The 25,044-nt window shown below is 40.9% G+C and overlaps 1 protein-coding gene across 3 annotated transcripts in view; it reads left to right on the top strand.

Moving 5' to 3' along the window:
- Nucleotides 1–25,044, top strand: part of LOC138181091 (leucine-rich repeats and immunoglobulin-like domains protein 1) — a 282,141-nt gene that overhangs the window by 4,398 nt on the left and 252,699 nt on the right. The window contains exon 1 of one of the 3 annotated variants that reach the window (XM_069115646.1): nt 3,042–4,406. The exons of the other annotated variants lie outside the window; for them this stretch is intronic. The gene's annotated coding sequence lies outside the window, so the exon portion shown is untranslated. Of the gene's footprint in view, nt 1–3,041; nt 4,407–25,044 lie in introns of those variants that run through there. 3 annotated transcript variants of the gene reach the window in all.

The raw sequence follows: 25,044 nt of genomic DNA, 5'->3' as shown, positions 1-25,044 counted from the left end.
AGTCGATTATTTTTGACACAAGGATTTGAAATACGGTTTCCAATATCGGAAAGTATCGACGGTCAGGTAATGATATTGTTACGAATAGTGCAGTTTGCACAGTTTATTACGCTGATATATATGAACACATTGTGTCGATGTTTGATAGGTTCACAGTCATTTATCATGAGAACTCTGTATGTGAAAGATCAGCAGCTACGTACGCTATACAATCTCGACTGGCGATTAGAGTAATCAAATTATCATTTAAAAACCTTTGATTGGTATTAACACGGCGAATCGCTGTATTATGGATAGCGATTGTGGCTAGGATATGATACGTACATTCGCGGGAAGGAAATACTACATGGTAGTCAAAACGGAAGTTTCTAAGTGTACCATATCGATCAACGTTAATCTGACTAGCGAACATGATAATTAATACGTATAAAAATCATACGTTCCACAAATATATCGATAAACTCTGTGTAAAGCTATTACCATTTTTCCACAACGAACTAATCGGCATGTTCTTGTTTAACCGTATGAGGTACAAACCTTTTAATAACTTGAAAAATCTGGTAAAAGATTATATCGTAATATCTTCTTACAAGAAAGCAGTACTGCGTGTTAAGCTCTTTAAAGTTTCATTTTCTTTTTCTCGGTATTGTTTCAGCGTCGAAAAATACGCTTACCCTCTTAATGAACGTTTAACATCGTAATAAATATCATAAATTAACAAATAAAGAATACTTTTATACGTTCATAAAAGATGATAAAAACTCGTTAATGCGTGTAAATGACCTAAGGTTTAAATGAAACTACGTGACCAATAGTTGTAAAGGTTTCGCTTTTAAGAGCCTAGCGAGAAGCAAGGGATGAAATTATAGGGCGTGTCAGAGCGTCTCAGTAGTGGAGCACGAGATTCAACTTTTCGCTTCTGATTTGCTCGTTGTAAATTAGGTGAAAATAGCCAAGTAGAGAATACTTTTAGTATCCATGTGACTAACATAACTACGGCGTAAGACAGTCTGCCTACCTACGTGCCAAAGTACTCGCCGAGGACAAGCTAGACCGGTACTACCGCTTTTTCTCCCGTTCCCTCCTTTGCTTTTCTCTGTTCTCTGAGCGCAGGCCACACATACAGACACGCGTCAGAAATTCTCGACCATTCTTTCTTCGCCTACCTGGTCTCTTTTCCAAAGGATGGTGTGTTCGTGCAGTATGTAGAAGCCTTGCTTTCTACTTTGCCGTGCAAATGGAAGGCATAATAATTACCACAGAACGACGATTCAGTGATGACTTCGATGTCCCTAGCACGCACTGGGCTGCACGCGTAATCAGTATCGTTGTTCTCTTCGGAACAGCATCGAGAGCGTATACTACGTATGCCGGTTTCGTGTTTATACACTGGAAGTTGGTCTTATCGACTTTCAACGTATCATCTTTGATCCGTATTCAGGGCGCGACGTAAGGATGCAGGCGGTCTTGAAATTTCAGCGTCACTCTGACCGCAGTATCAATAAGATGGTATCTCGGTGGCCTCTGTGAACGCGATTCGAATTCCACGTTACGTTTTAGTGCTCGAGTTTGCTTTTTATTTTGGGTCACAGTCACGTTGATAAGCAAGTTGACATAAACTTATACGATAACCGACGCGCTGATATATTCGTGATTGACGAAATTGGGAACACCCCACGTGCAATGAAACGCAGAATATTTTCGGTCGCTATCCTAAACTTCTTCTTTCGATTAAGTTATATTTTCTCCCTTCTGGAATAAGATTGATATTTATATGTTTAAATCAAATCGAGTTCAATTTTTCACCGTTAAATCGAATTATTATTCGACGCTATTGCGTTTATACGTTGTATGAGAAATACGTGAGTTATACTATACAACGATCAGACATAAAATTGAAGCACCGAACAACTTATACCCGTGAAAGTATCGATAAATCATGCCGCGTTCGTAATATGTAGAAGGAGGTAAGGCATACATCGATGAAACACGTTGTATACGCGTCCAATCGATGAACGAATACGATAAACCAGCTGTAATGTATACAATCTTGAATGTGCTGCAGGCCGAGATTGCAGCTATTGAAGCATCTCTTGGAACAAGCTTTAATTTTTTACACGATTAACAGCGACCAATCCGATCGGTACCACTTTAATCTGTAACTTGAGTTACCGCGCGTATATACCATTGTGGAGAGTGGTTAACGATTCTAATCAACTGGAAATGGCGCGATCGTATTGTTACCTTATACGCGATAATCTCAACTTTACGCAATTTAAATCGGATAAAAGCTGCGCACGGACAAGATCTTGAATATGGTATCATAATACGGAGGATATGTATAAATCAACGTGATCTTTGATACGGGATCGTTCGTCTTTCTTGATCGAAATAGAAAAACCTCGTTTTATTAGCAGAAAGAGTTACATTGTTACTCTGTATATATCGAATTTCCACCGCTGATGTTAATTATTAACTTTCTATCCGTTGGTCTTTATTGCTCGCAACTATATGTATATCTTCGGAATGGGTTTCCAGCTGTCATTTACAAACATTTCTAACACTCGAATTTCTATTCTATCGAACTAGATTTCTATGAACGTATTCTTCCGGCAACAAAAAATCGATGACGATCGACAAAGAGGGAGGCGAGGGTTTTACGGAAAACGCGATAAAATTTCATAGTTTCGCTTGATTGACGGTAGTAAAACAGGAATTACAGTTTCTGACTGTTAAACGTTAAATAATTTGTCTTATTTTTTCCTCGTATACTCGCCAAACGAGTAATCCGTTTAATACTTAACTTTGTAAAGTATTATTTAGTTTGAATTTGAAACAACTTTCGAAGAATTTAGGTTTCTTACAGTCACGATCAGTTATGATAAACTTCGCTAATGGAGAAACCAATAACGAACGAGGATTTATTGTGAGCGAGTGGCGGACGTCGCGTTAATTGTAATGTACAATTGTAGTGTAGGTAGGAGAAATATCTCGAGATGACGCGATGCGCCAATTGCTGGTGGAAAAAAGTAGAAATTTCAAATTTTTAGATGGAAGTTATTAAAGTTCATCAACATGGAATCCGTTCGTCTGTGTAAAGACTTTGCTCCCATCCATTTCTATATTGGTTTCTTTCCCCGGCCTTTCGCAGCTCGTTCGTCTAAGAGCTGCGGTCTTATAGTGGGTAGGCAAGAAAGAGCAGTTGAAAAATTTGAATGGCTGAACTCCTGGAGCTCATAAATCTGGAACAATTCCACGATAAAGGAAATTCCTTCCTTTTCTTCCCTTTTATCGGTTCGCTCTTTCTCCTCGCGCTTCACCGGTTTAAGTATGGTTTTGTCGGCCGGGCAGACGCGAACGAACCCTTGAATGGCAAACTTTCGTTCGCTTAACATCGAACGATCGGTTTCGAACTCGAAGGCGTTTTAATTACTACCTTTGCGGCGATCTAGCGTCACGCTCGGAAAAGTTGAACGAATCATTCCATTGATAACCAACGACGTCTAAGTCGATTAAGAATTTTTCGATTTCTCCGTTTATCGTGCTTTGGCAATGCTGCCTGGAAAATAAATTTCACTCGTAAGCCGGAACGGTTATTATAGATTTTCTGCGATATTCGATAACACAGCCGTACACACACCGGGGGAAGACGTAAATTTCAACTCTCAACCTTTCTCGGCAGTCCCATTCACGACATCATGAAGAGTATTCACTTCGCATGTATACATAGATCCTGCAGTGAATATTTCCCTATTTACGCCAATCCTCTGTCCTTTCGCCTCGCCGCGTCGCACCGCGCCGGTTTGAACGCAGCATATTTATAGCTCTTTCGAATAATCCCGCAGTACGGCCGAAAGCAGCCGAAGAAGCCAAATGCTCCTGGTCCTGTATCTAGATGGGTCACTGTAATCTCGGATCAACTATATTTCGTAAACGAGTTTTAACAAAAAAAAAAAAAAAAAAAAAAAGAACAAGACGTTGCAAAAAGAACAGTGCAGCAGCCTTGCGAACACCGCTCGGTTCACGAACGTATCGTAGCGTTTTGACAGTCCTCTTATCCTCAGATTAAATCGTTCAACTACTACAAGGAGGAAATCGAGTGATAAAGTCGGTGCAAAGATCGGTTACGACACGAATCCGTGTCTCTGGCCTGGATGACGCGTCCTCTAATATAACATCTCTTTCAGGCCTTCTTCTTCTTCTTACCTTTCTTCATTCCACCCTTTTTCCAGGCATCGTATATGCAAGTGCCAGCTATGCATGTACGTATATACGTACAGTGCGTGCAGGTGGTTCTGGGAGCTCATTAATGTTTTCAAGATGGGGATGTGGCCCCTTCGACCTTCTAAAAAACCACTACACAGACGAAAAAGCAAAGCGCCAGCAAGTGGAGCCAGGGGAAAAAGGTAAAAGCACGTCTGAAATCTCTGAAGGACACTAGACTCGCTGCCCTCGGGTTCTCACGCGTACGCAATGAAAGAGTACGTCTTCTGAAAATTCTAATGACCGATGTTGTTTCCTTAATTAAACCGTGTCTCGTTACTGTCCGCGAGAGTGTTACGGGATTTGCCGTCAAGATACACCAAACCTGTTTGTTCGTACATATATGGGAAACTGCCTCTATATAGGGAGGAAGTCGATACACGGGACGTCAGACGTATCCTTCCGGTAATTGAAATGGAGTTTTACGATCGGAAGGTATTTGATGCATTTTCCGCGTCATTTGTAATGCAATCTCTCTCAGAGGCGCGCAGGGCGCGTTGGAAACAGCGTGATTCACGTAATACGTTATAGAAATACGGCGAAAATTCCGGGAAGCGAATTTTTCCAGGGCTGGTGGCCGTGATATTAAAGTTCGACAGAATAGGGAGGAGGTGTTCGCATCCTCGAACGATTCGCCACAATTGTATCTCGCCAGGTATCCGCGAAGAGCCGTTTATTCGGATATACAAACGAATTTCTCGAATATCCCGTCGTCGATGTCAGCCCGTGTGTCTCGATGTTTCCCGTTTTGTAACCCCGCTTTATACGGCGCAACTGGCGAGAGGTATCTCGTATTTCGATCTTCAACGACCGCAGATGTCCCGCAGCGTTGTTGTTCCGTCTTCTCGTTCCTTTGCTAGCCGTGCTTGCAAACTGCCGAACCACAGCCGTCTGAAAAGGAATCATCGCCCTGGTTTTCTTCGATACTCGAAATAAAAGCGCTGAAAACGTGTGCTTCGCGTATCCGGATATTCTTCTACACTCTCTACAGGAATAACAATGCGCGCGTAATCCGGTTATTCGAGTAGCTGGAACAACCACGTTATCGTATCGATTTTTCGCTTAACGACGTTCCCCGTCCACAGATACGACGCGCTTTAAACGCCCTATTTTCGTCGATCGCGACGATCATCGCGTTTCTCCGCATCGGTGATTATTTCTCCGCAAAGGATCGCATAAATTACTGAACCATGGTCGGGTGTAACGGCTGGTTGCATACTCGTCGATCGATGAACATGATGGTATCGGTAATCCATTTGGAGGTGTCGAATCCGATTCGCGGATTCTAATCAAAAGTATAGTTCGAAACTGGCGATATAAGTTGCTTGCCGCCATTCAACGTGTAAACACGTATATACGATACACGATGAATTCTGGTACGACGATCTAGCCACGATCTAGCCACGATCTCTAGTAACTATCGAACGATAAGGACGATAGAACTTGCCCGTTCGATATGTACAGGGCATATATCCCACGGATGTACTTGGGGCCATTCGAATACGCGGTACTTGCGACGGATACGAATATCCGGGTTTGAAAACAAGCGGATATTAAGAAGTTGGATAATTTCCGCAGGCCGAGATAGAAAATATCGCGGAACAGCGAGCGCATCGCGATAGCTCCGAATGGCCGAGCACTGGGCGTCGTCCATGCACTTCTATCGGGTGCGAGTTCAATAAAACGGCTTCGGCTCCGTGACCGGTATCTCAGGGACGCCGACCACCTGTCTCCGCCTCTCTTTCTCTTGTTCTGCCTTTCCTTTTCTGATTCGTTCGACGACTGATTGGAAGCACATGCCACCTATAACACGGCTGTCTCGACTGTTAACAATTTTGGCACGACTCCCTGGAGGCAGCAGCCCTCGTGTCCAGCGGCTCCCTTTTCGTTTGTTCGCCCGTTCATTCGTTCGTTCGTTTCGTTTCGTTTCGTTTCGTTTCGTTTCATTCGCCTACTGTTGTAGCACCAACGTCTGCCCGGGATACCAAGTTTCTCGTTCGACCGACGATAAAAACGTTTCATATATATTTCCGGTGTTTACGAGGTGGCCGGCGATGTTTCGAGTAATTTCATGTGTTGTTTCTGCACGATATCGGGTGGTACGTGAGGAACATGTTTGAGCAGAGTTATTAACGCTTTCGCGGTTACGGCCGCGGTTGCAGCCACCGTTTTTTCAGCTATGGAGAAACCTCTGACGTCGTGCAGTTAAAAGAATATCCTGGTTATGGCATTTTTAAATTGAACTGGTCGTTCTTGTACGCGAAACGAAGTAAGTTTTAGAAATTGTCTTTTTCAATTACCAGTTTCAATCGTAATACGTTAACCGATTAAGCACACGGCACGGAATAATTTATAATGGAGAGGAAAATAATGTTTCCAATATTTAATATTAATATGAATTCTACGCTATTTCGATCAAACCGTTTTCAAAGATCATATCGAATTAAAAAAATGTTATTATTTTCGTTAAGGAAATACGCTCGAATATACGCTGATCGAACGCGATCTTTGTTTCTTCGTAACGGTTGGAGACTGTTCACGGTTTGATTAACCAGAATCGCGGCAAATGTAAGCCGATAAGATAATTGGAGCGTGTCTGTAATATCTCTGTTGTTTCAACACCTGTCTTCGGCATTGTAGTTAGCGGATGTATTTCCAGCCTATCGAAATTCAGCTGCATTCAACGCTAAAGTGCTATCTTCGCTATCGCGTTATAAATTAGTTAGTGGAACAATGGGCACGCGCTCCTAATGGTTTTATCGTTCTCCGACAGCTTTTTCGCTTTAACAACGTGATTCAATGGGTCGTTGTAACGCGAAATTAAATAGACGACGTCGACAGGTTTTACCGCAGCTTCCAGCCAGCTAAAGTTCCGAGTGATTCATGCCGTGGTACCGCGGATAATGTGACTCGAAACCGTCACGTCCGTGCATTCTTGCGCGTTGATACCCAGCCAGCCGAGTTATTTTCCATAAGGATGCGAATATTCTCTGCAGAAGTTTTTACTCTCCGTTCGGAGTTGAATTTAGTTAAAACTTCGAGACTGTTAGTCGAGTTCTACCGGTGACCCGGACAACGAATAACTCGTACGTTTTCAACTCGACCGTTCAAAGAAAATTTTACCGCCGACTAATTTTATTTAACGATTCCTCGCGAGCCTGAGTCCTAACTATAATACCGGTCATTCCTTCGCCTTTGCTTTCTCGAACCGATAAACTAAATTAAACCTATTTAATTAATTAAACTGGGAAAACTATCGAAAAAATATCGTAGGAATGGATCTTCGAGTTTGGAACAGACGCAGACCGAGTGGGATATCCTATACGTTATATGTACACGCGAGAGAAGGACAAATCAATCCTATCCAATCGGATCCAATTGAATGCCATTATCGGATGAAATTAAGGAAATTACTCGTTCTCTTCGCGCAAGGAAGCACGTTAAAATCCAGTTTAGAGGCGCTTGGCGAAACGAGCAAACGAAGTAGACGACAGCAAGAAGTTTTTGCGATTGCATATTTCATGCGCGTGGCGTTCGTCCGGACGTGACTCTCAATCGGTGTTTACGCAATTCCACAGCGAGAAATATCGGACGTGCTTCTCGCGCTGATCGATTCAAATCAAATGTTTAGTTTCAAAGTAGAAGTTGTTCCGGGATGGAATTTCTTTCTAGTCGTTTGATTAAAAAGTATCGGATTAAAAAGTTTTCCTTTCTCGCTCTATCGCGACCAACGATCACTCGGTAGAGTAACGTACACAGTCGTTAATCCACCAATACGTATAAAGTTGCTGCGTGATCCGATGAAACCGATTCTCGGTTATCGTGTGATATTCGCTCGCGTTCGTATGCGCCACGTATGTAACACATAACGCTTATATAGTAGGTCAGTACCTCGTGTTTTCTAGGAATGGTATTCGGCGCTACCGTGTCGCTAACCTCCACCGAAACTCTGCGAAATTAGACATTGGCATTGTTCCAGCGTAACGACTCCATCGCTCGACCATGGCGCGCAAGAAAATATTCGCGACATTACTCTTAACAAGCTCGAGATATCTCAACGACGATTTGATCGGTTTTTCCCCAGCGAAAGATCTTATTCGCGTTGCATGAGAAAATTACCTGACCCGAATTTCCTCCACTTACATTCACAAGATATATCCAATATCAAAATTAACCAATAATATGCTATGTCGAAGTAAAAGCATTTAACTTTCGTATAACTCGATCTCTAGATACCTATGTAGTGTCTTGCAGGGTTTTACAACAAAATGTAGTCAGAAATTTTCGCTAGAGCATCCAGATGTAATGACTTCAGCGCAATTTTCGAGGAAGAAGCGTTTCTCCACGCTATGAGAGACATTCTTGAGAATTAATCGTGATGGAAACGAAATTTTATGGAGGTGCGAAAACGGAGTAGAGAATGCACAGGGCGATGGACCAGCCATGCCTATCGCGGCGAGTTTCTCGCTGAGAAACGGGCGTCGCGACGCTTTTATATCTCATTTCCAACTGCAAAAAGGAAACGCGAGAAAGCCGGCAAAAGTACCAGCTAACATTGTTAGCGGCAGTTGTAGCTGCGCACGCCATGCCGGCAAGACTAATACCAGCTCGCATTGTATCGCATTTGCGTACTCTGTTACACTTTTACGAACTTTTTGCTTCAAGGTTTATGCATCCGCTGTGGAAAATATGTTTACGCTCTTCGATATTCCGTGTTTTATATTTATTTTTCTTAACGCAGAGAAGCGAGCGCGTTTCGCGTTCGTTGAAAATGAATTACGATAACGCTTATCAGGTATTTTAAACATTTCATTATCGGTTATTTGTTCCGTTCCACTCGAGTTGTCTATGTGGTAGCGAATTTTTATAGCTTGCTAGCATGCCACAGATCGTCGACGAATTGAAACTGCCGACTCTCTTCCAATTCCGCATCGTATTTCCTCATTTTCTCACCTCCGCGATCTTACGTCGCTTCGCTTAGTTTCTGCTCATTATCTACCGATTTTATCCTACTCTTCTTTCTCCTTTCGCCTGTTTGCCTTTGTTCTCTTTTTGTTCGCCTCTCCCTCCCAGTTGGCATCTCTCTTTGTATTTTTAATTTTCCTTTCCGTCGCGTCACCGCTCCTTGGGTTCACCCTTTCTTCTTCCTTTGCTTTCAACTTTCTCTGACATTTCGCCCCCTGCCTCGCCTTTTTTCTCCGTACCCGATGCTCTTTGTGGAAAAGCGACATTAATTACGACTGTCCGCTGCATCGCGCACCGCGCGTCCGTATATCCAAAAGTTGGTACTTTCTGTGCCAGCAATTAACGACACGTATGCATGTGCAAAACCGGGGGGAGGAGGGCGAACGCGGAGGAACGTAAAGGGTGCGAACGTTGGAGGAAGGTACGAGGCGACGACTGCAGGTTGGCGCAGGTTGCCGCGCTCAGCCCTTATGCTTTTTTTCGAAATACGATGCTTGCGCTCGTTTACGTTTTCCTTTTCCACCGTTCGCTTCGTTGCACCGTAATAATTTGACGATGCGAAACAAAACGGCGGCTGGCTGTCTCTTTGAGTGCTCCTTTGTTCGCAAGGAAGGACAATGAAACGCGACTGCCTTAGTCGTTGTCTACGAGCGTCCTCGTGACACTGGTTGAATCAAGCTTTATAAGCATCCTTTTTAAATTAACGAAATATTTACTAGCCACCGGATCTCTGTGACTTTTAAATATTGCACACGCTTCGTCGGATTACCTAATAATAGAAGACGACGCATAGCAGAGTTTTGCTCTTTATTATGCGAGGATATCGCGATGTGGGAACACGTGTCGGCGAGCTCTTTTGAAGTCAGTCGTGTTTGACGTTCATAAGGGTAGCGAGCGCGAAAAAACGAGAAGTACGGCGTAGTTGTTCCCTATCCCCTGTTCCCCACCCTCCGAAATGCACTTTCCTTCTATTACTCGTTCTCGTTCTTTTTTTTTTCACGACTGCATTACCGTAATTTGCTCGTACTGACATGAGACATAAACCGTCGTCACAGTCGTCGCACCGTCATCTCTTTGACTATAGCCGTCGAACGGAACACAGAAAACGTGAGATCTCGAAGCGACGAAAAGCGGAATTCTTGTAGTGCGTTCCGAGGGAACCGTACGGCAGCCACGGACGCGAATTCTTAAGCATCTATGAGTGAAAATTGCACGTTCAACTGCGTACACGACTAAACTCGCTGGGAACTAAAGCGTCGTTACGGACTTCGTTTCCTAGTACTCGCAATAAAAACCAACATGCTAGTTCTTTCTTCTTTCGCTATTACGATTCTTCGCAACAGTTGCTGGAATCTTCGCGTATGAACGAATCTACGTTTACGAGCGAACGGTATGTATATAGGAATTATGTATAGGGATTTTGAATATTTTATAATTGAAGCGTAGTTCGTTTAAGATTTATTTGCAGAACGTAATTATGAAAATACTTGCATCTCAGTAAAGACGAACAGTCCATTAGGTTCGTTACGTTACGCGAAACTTAATAAATTAAAAAGCGTGTAGATAAGTAGGTTCATATTGTATGTATGCTTCATAAAATATCTGAAAAGCATGAGCAGAAAAATACGCTTCGCTGTAAAATTTTGATCAAAATATTAATTATACAATTATATTTTACGACGGATTAGCAGCATAGAACGGAGATTAAAATAACAATGCCTGTGTATATTTGTAGTGTAAATAAATGTAAATTAGCGACGATTCGTTGCGCAAAATCTATATATTATACGTAATCTCCGATGACACGGAAGATATTGAAATAGCGATGATCAAGATTTTGGACCTTAATCCAATTTCACATACAGGTTAAAGCCTTGTTTGCTTGTTCAGGGAGTGGCTGATTTGCAGAACAATACTCGCGGGAAACAAAGTTCTTACGCATCGTGTTGAAAGAAAACAGAAAGTTATTAGGCTATATAAATATTCATGAGTTACGTAAGAATAGGAATCTCCGCTGGGAGAAGCAGGAGGTGAGCGGTAGTTAGAAACATTCTGGCATTAAAAGCTGGAATTAGTTAGTCGCGGAGACCGCGTAGCTGGAAAGTAACACAGCGAAGTAAATAGTTCATGCGCTCTGTAAAATCGCGTAAGAACAAACATCAGCAATGCTCTAAAGACTGCAGTAAATCACCGAATAGCTCAAAAGACTAGCTTCCCTTGGCTGCCTTCTCCGCATGAATATAAATTACTTTGCAGACACAGATTACAGTTAGAATAATATGTTTGCGTATTTTCGGTGACAACGTGAAATGATACTCTCGCTTGAAATATAACATCCGAGTGAATAAACTTTTCTTGTATTAGCTATGGAAGTTACCAAGTTCTTTAGCTGGAAATGGCTATTTAGAATCCCGTGAAAAAGATCGAGTAACTATTTTGAATCACGAGTAATTGTAAATCATGATAGAAGTTTCAAAGTAAGGTGACGCACGATACGAATGTTCAATGACGTGAAAATACAGATATTTCACGCAGAGCAGATATCGCGCGAGATGATATAAAATGATAATATTGGAAAAATCGAATAACGATAGCACGCAGCACAAAGTTATTTGATTCAAGGCGCGGTAGAAGCGCTATTTATTTTCATCATTTATGTTATTTAGATTTTCCATTGTTTCGTTAAAACTAACCAGTCCCGTCTATTTTTATCACGGTGGAGGACGATAAATCGGAATTACAGAGAAATTAATGGAAATTGCAGTTTAAGAGATCGATCGCGTGTCACATTAATTTTCCTGTCAGTGTAATGCATATTAATGTTTTTTATGAGTGAAAGTTACGTAATACCGCGCGACGCGATGATAATACCGGCAAGCGACCGATGAAAAAGAAACAACTTCCACGTAGAGTATGTATCGGTTTCTTCTTAGCGTATTCTGCTGCGTTTCTCGGCACAGTGCACTCGAGTAATTTGCGAGGTAGCGCGAAATCAATAAGAACAGGAAACTCGAAGAGACGAAGACTTACTAGTTGTTTTCAATTGCGCCAGCAACTTCCATTCGTAAATACGCTTACCTCTTTTCTCTTCCTCTCTTTTTCTTATCCGATACATTGTCCTCCCAGATTTTATGTTCAGTCGCAAAACGTTCGCGTTCTCAGGTAAAATTTTCTGCTTTTCATCGTTAACACGCGTGAACGTTATTTTATATTCATTCGTGCGATACTGCCGTGAACACATTTATCTTTCGAAGAAATTCCTTTTCCAATTATTAGCTTTATGTCATGTTGGTTACATATTGTACATACCGATATGGAAGCGATAAATTAATTTTTACTTTCGCAAGTTTGAATAAACTTCCCATTTTAACTCCGTATTATTACAATGAATTAAATGTATGATTAAACATACCCCACGTACTTTCGTATCTTCACAGTTCACAGTTGAAGTTCTGGAAATTTTGAACGACTTGGACTTTTCCACATTTTTTAATCTGTGTTAGCGGTTGGTTGTTATATTATTTATATATTTCATATATTTATTTCTGCACGTGCCGTTACTAGCTACATTCCCTTTATTTCGTCTAACGCGTGTTCCACATTTTTGAATGGAATCAAAACGCGTTAAAAATCGATATTCTTTTCAATATTTACTCTTTAACCGTTTGTACTAGATATCGTAGAAATCCAATTTGTTTTGTCGTATCAAATATATTGCTTGTTCAAATCATTAGATATTAACCACACGATCGAAATTCACTCTGTTTGAGCATTGTTTTCCATCCGAATGATTTTTCAGCCAATAATAATCGATGATTTTTATTTCAACGATTCAACGTGACGAATACAAGTGAACAAAGGAAGAAAATATTTATTTAGAATACAATCCAAGAATTCGTCAAATCCACGACCCGATTTTTCGAATCTTGTTTTATCCTCTAGCGAATCGAAGCTTGCCGGTAGTCTCGTTTACTCGTCGATCAACGAGACACGTCGAAACTTTTAACCGGCGTCGGTTCGGTGGCAATAACATTAATTACTCGGTAGACAAAACTCTGCGACGCGACACGATGCGATGCACGTTGTGTGTCGTCGGGCTGAATAGTTTGTACGCTTTCTATTTCAGCAATTAACATTTGTGCTGGATTGTGTCGGCGAACGTAGAGAGGCGCGTGTAATGCTCGTGAGGGTGAAAACGGGAGCGGTTGCCGCGGTGGTGGTCGACGCATACCTTTCCTCCTCCGAAACACGCTTTTTATCCTCGTTACTTTTTCTTTTCACGTCCCAAGCGTCTCCGATCCCCGTCCAAACCTGACTCCCTCCATCACCCCTTTAGCGTCAGTAATTTACCCGTAGCACGAAATAAACCACCGTTACCTTGACTACTCCCTTGCCGGATATTTCCGTGAGTTTCCACGGTTGCGTTTTTATCGTATTGTATCGTGCCGTGCCATCGCGACGACGACGGCCACGGCGACGGCCACGATTACTACCACGGATGACGACAACAGCAACCAAGAGGATCGTTTGTTTGTTTTCGTTTCCTTCCATCGCGACGCACCACCTTTTTGGTGCTTAGTCGGAGCGAAGGTGTGCGTTTTATTGTACTGCCGATCTCTACCGGTTTTTACTCTTCTATCCGCCAGGAGTTGCAGATAAATTGTACGCCGCTGTTGAAACTCGCTATTTTCTTTCGCCGGATAGTTGCGCGACTTTGTCGCTGATAATAAACAGACTTCTCGGGAACAATTAAACGACACAGCTGAATACGCGTCTACTTAGATGTACGCGAAAGTGCTGAACGAAGGAAGATAGCTTTCTCGTTGATGCGTGTCGTATAACGTTTGATGCTTCTTGCCAATTAGACACTGATTGTTGCGTCTGTTACGACGAGAAATTCTTACGTCTGGTTAAGAAAGATAGAGGCCGTGTCTGTCTGCTTGAGATTTGTAGGTATTGTTTATAGAAACGGAACGTTTCTCGGAGAATATTGCACGGAATTCTTGTACCGTTTTATTAGGAGGAAAGCATCGAAAGAAACAGTATCGATGCTTTGGTAGAATGAAAGCTGAAATATAAAATATTTCGTGGCTCAAAGCAATTGCAATTTTTATTCAATTTATTAACAAATTTATCTTGTATTTATTTATATGTTTTTAAAGTTTGCTGAATTTCGTCGTAAGGTGTTAAGATATCAGGGTATCGAATAAATATGTTTCTTTAACATTAAGCGATTTATCACTTGTTAATAGCTGGATTGGGGCGTTATAATATTGTTTTATCGCGACTAGAAGGACGTGATTAATATACAACTACGCCTCTAGAGTTTAATTACCACTTGATACATACATGGAAGTATGCAAATGGTTTTATATTTCTTTCGCGATAAATTACTTCTACGAACAAGATAACAAAAGTACGGGATAAGTAGCAAGCTATTCACGGTAACAAAAATGGTAATGATTTCGAATTTATGTGCAATAAAATACTTTAAGGATATAATTCGTTAGCTAGTGGAATATCGCATGTAAAATGAAAAGCTATGCACGCTTGTGTTATGTTATAAAATTTCACGTACATTCTGGCAAGGACAATTACAATTTCAAGCAAGTGTCGCAATTAGATCGCTCGGTTCTTAAAATGCAATTGCAGTGTTGCTGGAAATTCACGCACTTCACCGGGGAGCAACCACAATTTAAATCATCGGGTCAGGCTCAAACGTTTGCTTTTCTCTTGTGACATTAGCTGCGGTTGGTGTGTATTCGCGCGTTATTGCGGGCAAATGACACGTGAAATTGAAATTGGCCTAGAACTCTGATTATGCGAACTTGTTTGCATATGAAGCATTAATTCTCTGTAGCACGCGACCGTTGTGCAATCTGGAAATTAATTTTATTCCGTGAATCTGTAAACATCGTTCCGATATGGCACGCTTGATTTCAAGTGCATCACGAATGACGAATTGTTGTACGTTGCACGCGATAGAAGCTTCGTTACGACGACCAACACTGTATAACTTATGTACGGAGATTAATACGGAGATCGGAAAAAGGTACAGCGGAACGGTACAGGGGAAAAGGTGGTACTGCTCTTTATAGTCTCTATCGCTCGTCGTCACGCGTTTATCGCCACGTTGTTTTTGGTTTGGATATGTAAATGAGGTATGTGTCGGAAACAACCGATTCCAGAAGACTTCTTTCCATCTCCACTAGCTGTATTCATATATGTATGCTAGGATCTGTCAAGCATGCCATGAGAGAACGTGAACCTCGTTGATTAGCAGCACTGATCCTCACCACTACCTAATGATATTGAACCGCGGCGAGCGTTTGAAATATGCAGGAGAAATTTAATGGAGAAACCGTAATATACATAGATGTAACTCTTAATAGTTACAAACAGAGTAAATTAATTTTAATTCAATTTTAATTTAATAAATTCATGTTTTATTTTATTATATCTTATAATGAATATAAACTAATTTTGTTAATTTTAGAATATGATTATCACTTTTAAGCTACCTTACGGAAAATCGGAATTCTTTAATGAAAACTGATGTTTCAAATTCCTTCTATCCTGAAGAAAGATTTATGTACTAGTAACATACATAATACTCGAGTACGTGTATTTGACAATGATACTAATTAAATTCTTGGGTTAGCTTCCAAAAATAAACGAATAAATATTTTTTCACTTGTGTCAAGTGAATTCTTGGCATTCGACAGAGTACTGGATCAAATGATGGAAAAATAAATCCAGCAGCGACTGAAGTACGGCTGAACGCGTTTCCTCGTTAAGCGGAGCACGGAATCACGCGACAAGATGCTCCCTATTGTCGTATCCGGCCGCACTTGCTGAGTGAAATGCGCTTCATTCCTAATTCATTAGCGGCAGAATCTCGCTTCGTAACATTTACACGTTTCCGCAGGACAGCCAAATGCAAAGTTTGGGGATGCAACCGTATTTTCATCAGGCCTGGAAGTAGTAGCAGCTGCCTGCTCGCCAGGTTGGCTGCTTTTCCACGGCCACGAAGACGACTACGACGACAACGACGATGGCGACGAGGCGCGACGTCGAGTTTCTCATTTGCACGATACACAAATACGGGCGCGTCCAAATGCGTAATTCCAACTAGAGAGACTAGCCTTCAAGCTTTACTTTTGCTAGTTTCATCCTGGTGGTATTAGAGAAAACTGTCGCGGCTGAAGAAAATATCAGCCGACAGCGAAACGCGAATCAAATTTGCGTGCACTCGTGCGTTGATCGTTTTCATTTCGTTTTCATTTCACTGATGGGAATGGTTCATTCGATAGCATTCGATAAACGCTATCGAATGCTTTACAAGCGAAGCGTTGCGTGGAGGTCACTGGTTTTCATCGGTATTTACTGGTATTAATCACAGTTAACAGATCTTTCGGTAGTTACATTTATGTAACAGATACACGCAATAGTTCGTAAATGTTTCGACCATTCGATTTTTCACGAGTAATAAATTTCAATGGAAAATAAATGATTTTGGTGATTAAGGGATTTTTGATTCGGCGGTACATTCGATTATGCCAGCAGAAGTTCCTCATTTGAAAAGAAAAAAATTGTCGTTTATAGGTCATAAATAAAATTTCCTATAAGTTACTGTCATCTCTAATAAAATACGCTTTAATAAAACGTTATAATTATGAATAAAAATTTTAAAGAATATCTTTAAACGCTCCAATCGTATTTATAAACACGCTACAAACGAACATTTTTGCTGCATAAGTCAGATTTATATTTTTTAATCGCCACAGAAATTAATTAGCGATGCAACAAAGATTTAACTATCCCTTTATTTATCATTAACACACGATTATGGTAGATAAGATTTTGTGTTCATGCTCATAAATACGATTAAGGGAACTAAATCGGAGCTAATTCAGACAAATCCCTGGTACTCATGATCAGCTTATTGCCTCTCGAATCACGCGGCTTTCGTGTAGGGGTAAGCGGACAAATGTACAGAATGATATATCCCGGTGGACGTAGAGCTTGCGTCTGATCAAAGGCCGGAAGGTCGACAGCGGTACTTTGTTTGTTCGATTTAACGATGCGCCGTTAATTAATTCAGTCTCTTCGATGCTAACAAGTACGATTTCGAGGAACTAACGGATAGAAGAGACTCCGGCTGTGTATCGAATCATTCGGCAATGGTACAGTCGCGCCAAAGCTACGACAAAGGTGAATCTACGACGCGAGACCGAAATCGAAAACTGTCTGCCATAGAAATTCAAATTTCCGTAGCTGGATCGTGATGCCTCTCATGCTGATAATTTCGCGTTATGATCATTGTACCGATATCAAATGCAAGCCATAGTTCTCGGGGACTCGTCATTTTGTTTACAGTGTCTACTCTTAGCCATATCGGATTTTTTGCTATATCGTACACGAGTCTGTTAATCGAATTTTATCGGAGAACACGCGCTGCATCGAAGCGTTACATCATTTCGCGAACACGCGTCCATAGCCTATTGGTTCAAGTGATTTGCGTACACAGATCGTCGTGGTACGTTTACGCGATGTAGCAAAGGTGGATGTATATAGTTAACTTGTACGTACAGAAGGATGGAAGCGTGTATTAGGCGGGAAAAATCGGCCATACACCGGTGCAACGGCGATGGTAACTGTTTCGGTGATAACAGTTTGTATCCGCGTGACAAGAATTGGCGTTGGCTGAAACTACGTTGCCACACGGCTGGTGGATAACTATGACACGAATCACTGGCACTTGAACGCGAATTGTTATCGTCCAAGTAGTTACCACGGTTGTTATCTAGGTAGCAACAAATCTTTTTCGTCGCGCTAGTCGTCGTCGACGTCGTTGTCGTTGTTGTTGTCGTTGCCGTTGTCGTTTTCGTCGTCGTGGATGCAGCAGAGTTGCGGCAAAGCGCTTTCAAGCGATACATATCTGGAAACGAGTCGGGTCTAGAGGTGTAGCAGGCAGGACGTGAGTCGAAAATCGTGTACGGCATAACTCGTCGTATTTACCGTAGAGATGCAGATATTCACGAGCAAACATACATCAGTCGCGCGTGCATGGGAATGTACAGACTTGTGTACGCGCAAACACATACATGCTGGAACCGGCGGTGCACCGTGAAAATCGGCGTCCATGTCGATATATTCTTGGCATTGGCGATTCGACCGTCTATCGGACTCCTCTTTCGCGAGTCCCGTGCGTTTGCCACGATAATTTGAATTAAGAGGAAAACAGACCATTTTTATTTATTATTATTTATTTTTAATCGCGTACGACGAAAGATGCGAGACGACGATATTCTGGTAAAATAGTGTTCGGCGACGGTTAGACAGCGAACTAAGCGAAGTTTCGAGATAAAAGCGAAGGTAAAGTAGCGTTTTGTTTGTCGAGGATACTCGATCAAAATGTCTGAGAACGACCGTGTGTTGGTGTTGCGTTTAAAGAAAAAATATGCTCAGAAGGTACATGTGAAGCGAAAATCATGGTATAAACTGCAATGGTTACCGCGCTGATACTCATCAACTTGCACGTGATTCTACTTAAGAACTTAGATATATGGAAAACATACTGGTGGTTCTTTGAAGCACATTGAAAGTTTATCCCTACTTTCATCCCTACAGTTCATCCCTACAGTTCATCCCTACACTCAGGTGTATTTTTCCTAACACGATCGTTCCTTTATCGCAAACACTCGTTTCCCGTATGTTTCATCGTGCTTCTTTCTTTAAGACGATGTGGAATATTCTCTCGCGAAAATTATCGCAAGACACGCGTGCGCATTTTGTTTATCGTTTTCTCGGAAAATTCTGTACCTACGAATATTTTATATTTACTCGAAGACCATTGTTGTTTAAATGTATCGAGTATTATTTGACCGGACTAACTTTGCGATTTCACCAACGACACAGTCTCTATTTATTCGACGATATAACGATATGAAGCAGAACGGTATTCGAGAGCATGCAATTTAGAGGGACACATAAGGTGCTTGAGAAACAAGTTACAAACTACATCGCGTCGAGTTCTCGCAGTATTTGCCGTCGAGATGCAGATACCCGTATGCAAACATGTGGAACCTGTAAACAGAGACAAACACACATGCGCAAGACTTCGAATTACTGGGCTGGTGAGTAGCCCCCATGGTGTACTTTTCCTAACTTCGTTATCCCATTCCCGATTGCATCGGCATACACGCAACTTCTTACTGATTACGTAATCCGTAGGTTTTTGATGCACACTCGTTTCTCTTGGTTGCTCGTTGCCAAAGAAGAAATAGCGGGATTTTTATCGATTCCCGGTTCGATTATATTCGTTTGGAGATTGAATTTGGATATATTTGCTTACTATTTTGGATTACTTTATGATCAGAAATATATACTTCTTCGATTTAAAAAATTGTACCACTTTTATAAATACCACATATATGTAACTTATTGGAAACGTAAATAGGAAAGAGAATTCTTTACTTAGAAGGAGGAATCGAAATACTTTAGTCATTATAGATACAAGACAAATGAGAAAAAGAGAAGATTCATAGGTTTAGAGTGTTAATTAATAGAGTGACGTTCAACTTGTTACGTGTACAGTTAATAGGAAATTATGCAAAGTTAGCCAATAAAGAAATACGTGGAAAGTTGCGAGGCAGATTCGGAAACCATGCTCGGAACAACTTGAAGTTTCTGTCGCATTTATCGTTGAGATACAGATACGCCTGTATAAACATGCATTGCCGTGTAGACGAAAACAGAAGCGCGCACAAGAATAGTCCTTGAGTCACGCCGGAAACCAAGTTTCAATGGCAAGGTGTACTTTTCCTAACTTCATTATGCCACCCTCAAATCGCGACCTCTTCGCCCTTATTTGTGTGTTTTTGTGCCAGTATACGCGCTTCCTTCCTCCCTTGTAATCTTATTTTCTGTTTAACTTGCGAAAGTAAGAAATCCTGAGTTCAGTCGAAATATGATTATTATCTTTCTGCTTTTGGTCAATGGACGAACGAAAGAACGTAATATTCTTCCTTAATTTCCATTTTCCTTTGCCAACAGTAACCTGAATAATTATCTTATTATCTAAATTCCTTTAAATATAGATAATATTAAGTTTATTTATTATTTCAATAAACTATTCTTTATAAATTTGAAATTTATACATGATTGTTTAATTGTTTAAATAGTTTATTTAAATCGTCACCGATCAATCGTTTCTTTCATAACTTTAACCAGTAATTGCAATGTTTTGTATACTATCGATAATTATAGTACAGACATATGTATAAAAGCGTGCGCCAGATGACGACGAATGAAAAAGATCAGGCTTATGTGCTATATAAATAGTACAACCCTTCTCGCCGAAGGCTTAAATATAGACTTAATCCATACCAATGACAAGCACGTACCGGGTCTTAAATATCACGTTCTCGATTATCCAACGTTAATTACCGATACCAAGAAAGTTTCGTCGTATCGATAACTCTCTTGCTATTTTATATCTAAACTCGGTGAAATTTCGTCTCTATTATCGCCATCTACGTCAATGTTAACAATGACTCGATCGAGTTAATGCCATACACGGCGATACGTGGTAAACGAAATTTAGTAACCCATTCATCCGATAATTAGCTATGTTTGCTGTATCGAGTAGATCGCGTGATACTTTTTGCGATGTGGCGCTTGGTTTCCCCCGTATTTACCCTCGAGATGCAGATACCCCTAGATGCTAACACTAGAGATGCAAACATGCGCCATTGCGGAACACAGACGACGACTACACGCTTTGTATACAGGCGGATACGCGCACACCAGCGTGTTCTTTCGAGTCTTCGAATCACGCTTTTCAAGCAGGCTTCACGGTGTACTTTTCCTAACTTCATTATAGACCGTCGCGGGTACCGACGTGCTTGTTTGCGCATTCGTTACATCGGTTTGCGTGCACCTTTATCTACCCTCCTCCCGCGACTTTCGCTCTCTTTAGTCAGTATGCTAACGCCGTATTTCGGAGTTCGTTCCACGGTGCAAGAGAATGAGGGAAGGAACCGAGGGGTGGTGAAAAAAGAAAAAATTACGTTGTCGAATCGAAGCAGCCCACGGCCCTGCTGTTTCGTTATTGTGCACACGATATACATAATACACGCGAATAATATTTGTCTGCGTCAACGAAACGTTCCTTTTGAAGAATCCGTTGTTACGCCGACGTTTCCATACGCGCATTTTCTCCTTTCGTAGCCACCGAGTGAATTAATTTATGCGACGTCCATTGCGCACCAACTTTCCCACTCGTGCACACTATTGTACACGCGAACTCCGCTACTTTTATCGTGTTAGAATCTTATAGTTGGCGATATTTCGAATGCGATACCAACGTTTGAAGAACTAACCACGTTCAAGAATTTCGTACTCATGTGCTCGTTCAGTGATATAGTCTCGGCAAACATATAGCGGGGCCATAAAATAAGCCAGGAGTTAAATCGAACATGTTTAAGGAGAGATATAGAGACTCGGCCAGGATCGTGTGAGAAAATATTCAGTTCATTATCAACGCAATTTAGACGATTTACCGAAACAAAAGTTCACGCTCGCGTTATAATTTCCCTTTCTCGTTCCCTCCTTCTCTCTAATTTACTTAAATCGTTTTTCTTTCTTATCTACTGGATAGTGATAAAGAATTTTGTCAGTCTTTGAAACACACGCTAACAAGCGTGGCTTTGTTGCATGTATTAACTTTGTGGTGAATTAGTGGCTATTTAGTCACAGACAGAGACTCGGATTATTCCAAATGGTAATTAAAATCCTCAAGTTTTCGTAAAGACGTTTAGTTTATCCGTTATCGCTATATCTTGAGCTGGACTATACGTTGTTCAAGAATCAGTCTCATAATCCTCATTGCGACGCAATGAACGAGATTAGTATTTGCTATATTAACACGGGTGAGGTTTCACAGAAACACCGTTTCTTGGAAATTTGATCGGAGAACGGTGATTACTGTTCCTGCTAATATCAATGTTAGAAAATGTAGCGGTGCAGCTCCAGGTTTTTCTAAGTATCGGCTCAAGGGCAGCGCGATGTATCTCTCGCTATAAATGATCGCGAATACCTTGCGTAACCTAAATACGCGATTGTTATTCAGTCAGCAACGTGTATTTTCCTCCTGTAACTCTGTTTGTTGTATCAAAACCGTTAACGTCAAGTTTTTAACATTGGATTAAAATGCTTGTTAACTGTATGTTTTCAGTAGTTCTATGGTTCAACTATGTTTCAATGTTTTAAAGATCAAATACGATTTTACAATGAATAAACGAACGAAACGAGTTGTTCAAAATCATGGTTAATTAAATGCAGACGAATCATATTCGAATTATTTCCACCAACGTATAGTGTGATTAAGCCTTTATCATGCGTTGAACTAAACTTACGTAGAAGTGTATCGTTGCTGTCACAGGAAGTAATTACAATTATTCGCGTCTATCAAGCACGCGAAAACCGAGCTTGGTTAATGCAATTGGCATGCGAATCATTAGCGCGGTTAAAAGACGCCGCGATCGTTTCCGCGAAATGCAGACGCGAGATCCATCACTGTCTCTCGAGAAATCGATCAATTAAAAGCTTCTACGTGCACGCCTGCTAAATAAGGCCAGAGGGAGTCGTGACGCATCGCTAACTTGGACTCTTTCTTGCGAAACGCGTCGTTTGCGTTACGGTTGCCGGCTAACAAGCCTTCCAGTCCTTCGGCTCAAAGAACGAGACACCAGTTCCGCGACAACTGCATGATATTCACGAGCGACGTGTTGCGTTCTCAACGAACGTGTTTGCATCTCGCCGTATTCTTGCGTAACGACCGTTTGAATTTTTCATAAGAGCGAATCGGGAAAGGTCACGATCGAATTAAAATGTATGCTCGGAGCGTCAAAGGTGCGACGCGACGACGCTTTCCTGTCTTTGATCGGCAAACTTTTACAAACTATGGACGTTAATCTCGTGGCTTCTTTGACTTTAGTTTTCACCGCGTTATTAACGTTATGATTTTATTCAGCAAAGTAACTGTGTACCAGAATATCCAAATTATTTCAACAATTTTGTTTTTAGCGCAGTTGAACTCTGTTACCAAATATTTAATGTTAACGTTTAGTGCGCAATTATTCCGCGCGATAGAGCCGGCGCAGAAAATATCCCAATAAGCGTGCCGACATTGATCGATAGCAGTCATTTGTGCCGATATGAATTTCATTTGATCGCTTTGTAGAAATTCTGTAAACGATAACTTTGCATACTGCCGCACAGGTTCGGCTGCTCACACGCTCGGTTCTATCGATAAAATTATAACGAATGTGACGCATGATCGCGTCCCGATAATCTATTTTAATTTCTCATCATCGAATCGAATTCGGCGAAAACTCCTACCTACCGGATTTTTTTTTACATTCGTTGCGGATTCTCTCGTTCCGAAGATAAAAACTGATCGCAGTTATTCGTTGCGATAACGAATTGCTTCATCGCGTAACTCGACGACGAATTAACGATTAATTGCTCCACGTTGGACTCTGATTACCCAGGCAGTGAGTACCGTTGCAGTTACTTGGCGCGAATATTACCGCGATAAGACGTTACGAAACGCCTTTAGCCAGGAGACGAGAATTTTTATTCCCTCCATTCCGTTGAAATATATTCTTCGCCCAGGCGATATATTAAAGGCCCAATAGAATCTTAATTTCTCCGTCGTAAATTTCCACTGTGAACCAGCCTCGGTAACTTATCATTTTCGGGTTAAGTCTTGGGTCTTTTCGTTTCTCCGCCTGGATTCAAACGTTAATAACACTTTAACGGATTTCGGTTATACGTCTCGTAACCAAAGAACCTTTATCATACTACTCCGTGTTTCTAATCTCGCCTAAACTTCCAATCGTATCCGTTACTGTTACTTTCCACGATCCTAGTCCCGACCGTAATACGTTTTAATAAGTTTCCATTTTACACTGTGATCCCTCGGGACGCAGACCCGATTTCCACGATGCCTACGATCTTCCGCAGTGTCAGAAGGGATCGATTAACAGTCTGACGAACAATAACACGAGAATATCAATGAATATTCGAACTTAACTTTGTGATAGGGGTTCAGCATGATGATGATTTCGTTAACATACAGAGAGAAACGTGTCTCGTATTAAAAGCACAATTAGTGTTGCTATTAGATACATTAGAAGTACAATACATATACTTAGTATAATACATTATACATATATGTATACTTACGTATTATATATTTAACAGAGCAAAGATTGCGTGCATCCTAGAGAATTCAATTATACGTATGTATATGCAGTTTGTAATCTAATGTAACTCGAGCCCATCGTAAGAATCATAGAATGTGTAATTAAAATCTGCCTATCGATTTATGGAACCTATTGTTTTAAAATTTTTAAATAAAACTTGAGCATAAGGATAAAGCATATTTCGTGTTAAAAAATTCCTAGTTGTAAAAAAGGAGCAAACGATGTAGGTATATGTGTAGTTGTCTCTCGTAGAAAATTGCTTGCGAGAATATCGATTGCTACCAATCGCTTTATTTCAGTCTTTTTTTCTGTTTATTTGCGTGTTAAAAACAATTACTTAATTTCAAGATATTGGAAACTTTAATTAACCGAGAAAACATTCGTTTAAAGCGCAAAACATCATCATTTAAAATTCGTAAATTATAATTCAGTTACATCTATCGGTAATATAATTTTCTCCAATTATACGAAACCAAAATTCAGCATTCCGAAACCATATTGTTAATTAATTTTATTATAATGCAGCGTAATTATTAAATTT

Source organism: Bombus flavifrons, chromosome 6 (genome assembly GCF_040668555.2).
Source record: "Bombus flavifrons isolate JBK064 chromosome 6, iyBomFlav1_principal, whole genome shotgun sequence".
Taxonomy (NCBI): domain Eukaryota; kingdom Metazoa; phylum Arthropoda; class Insecta; order Hymenoptera; family Apidae; genus Bombus; species Bombus flavifrons.
This window is presented reverse-complemented; position numbering and strand designations above follow the sequence as displayed.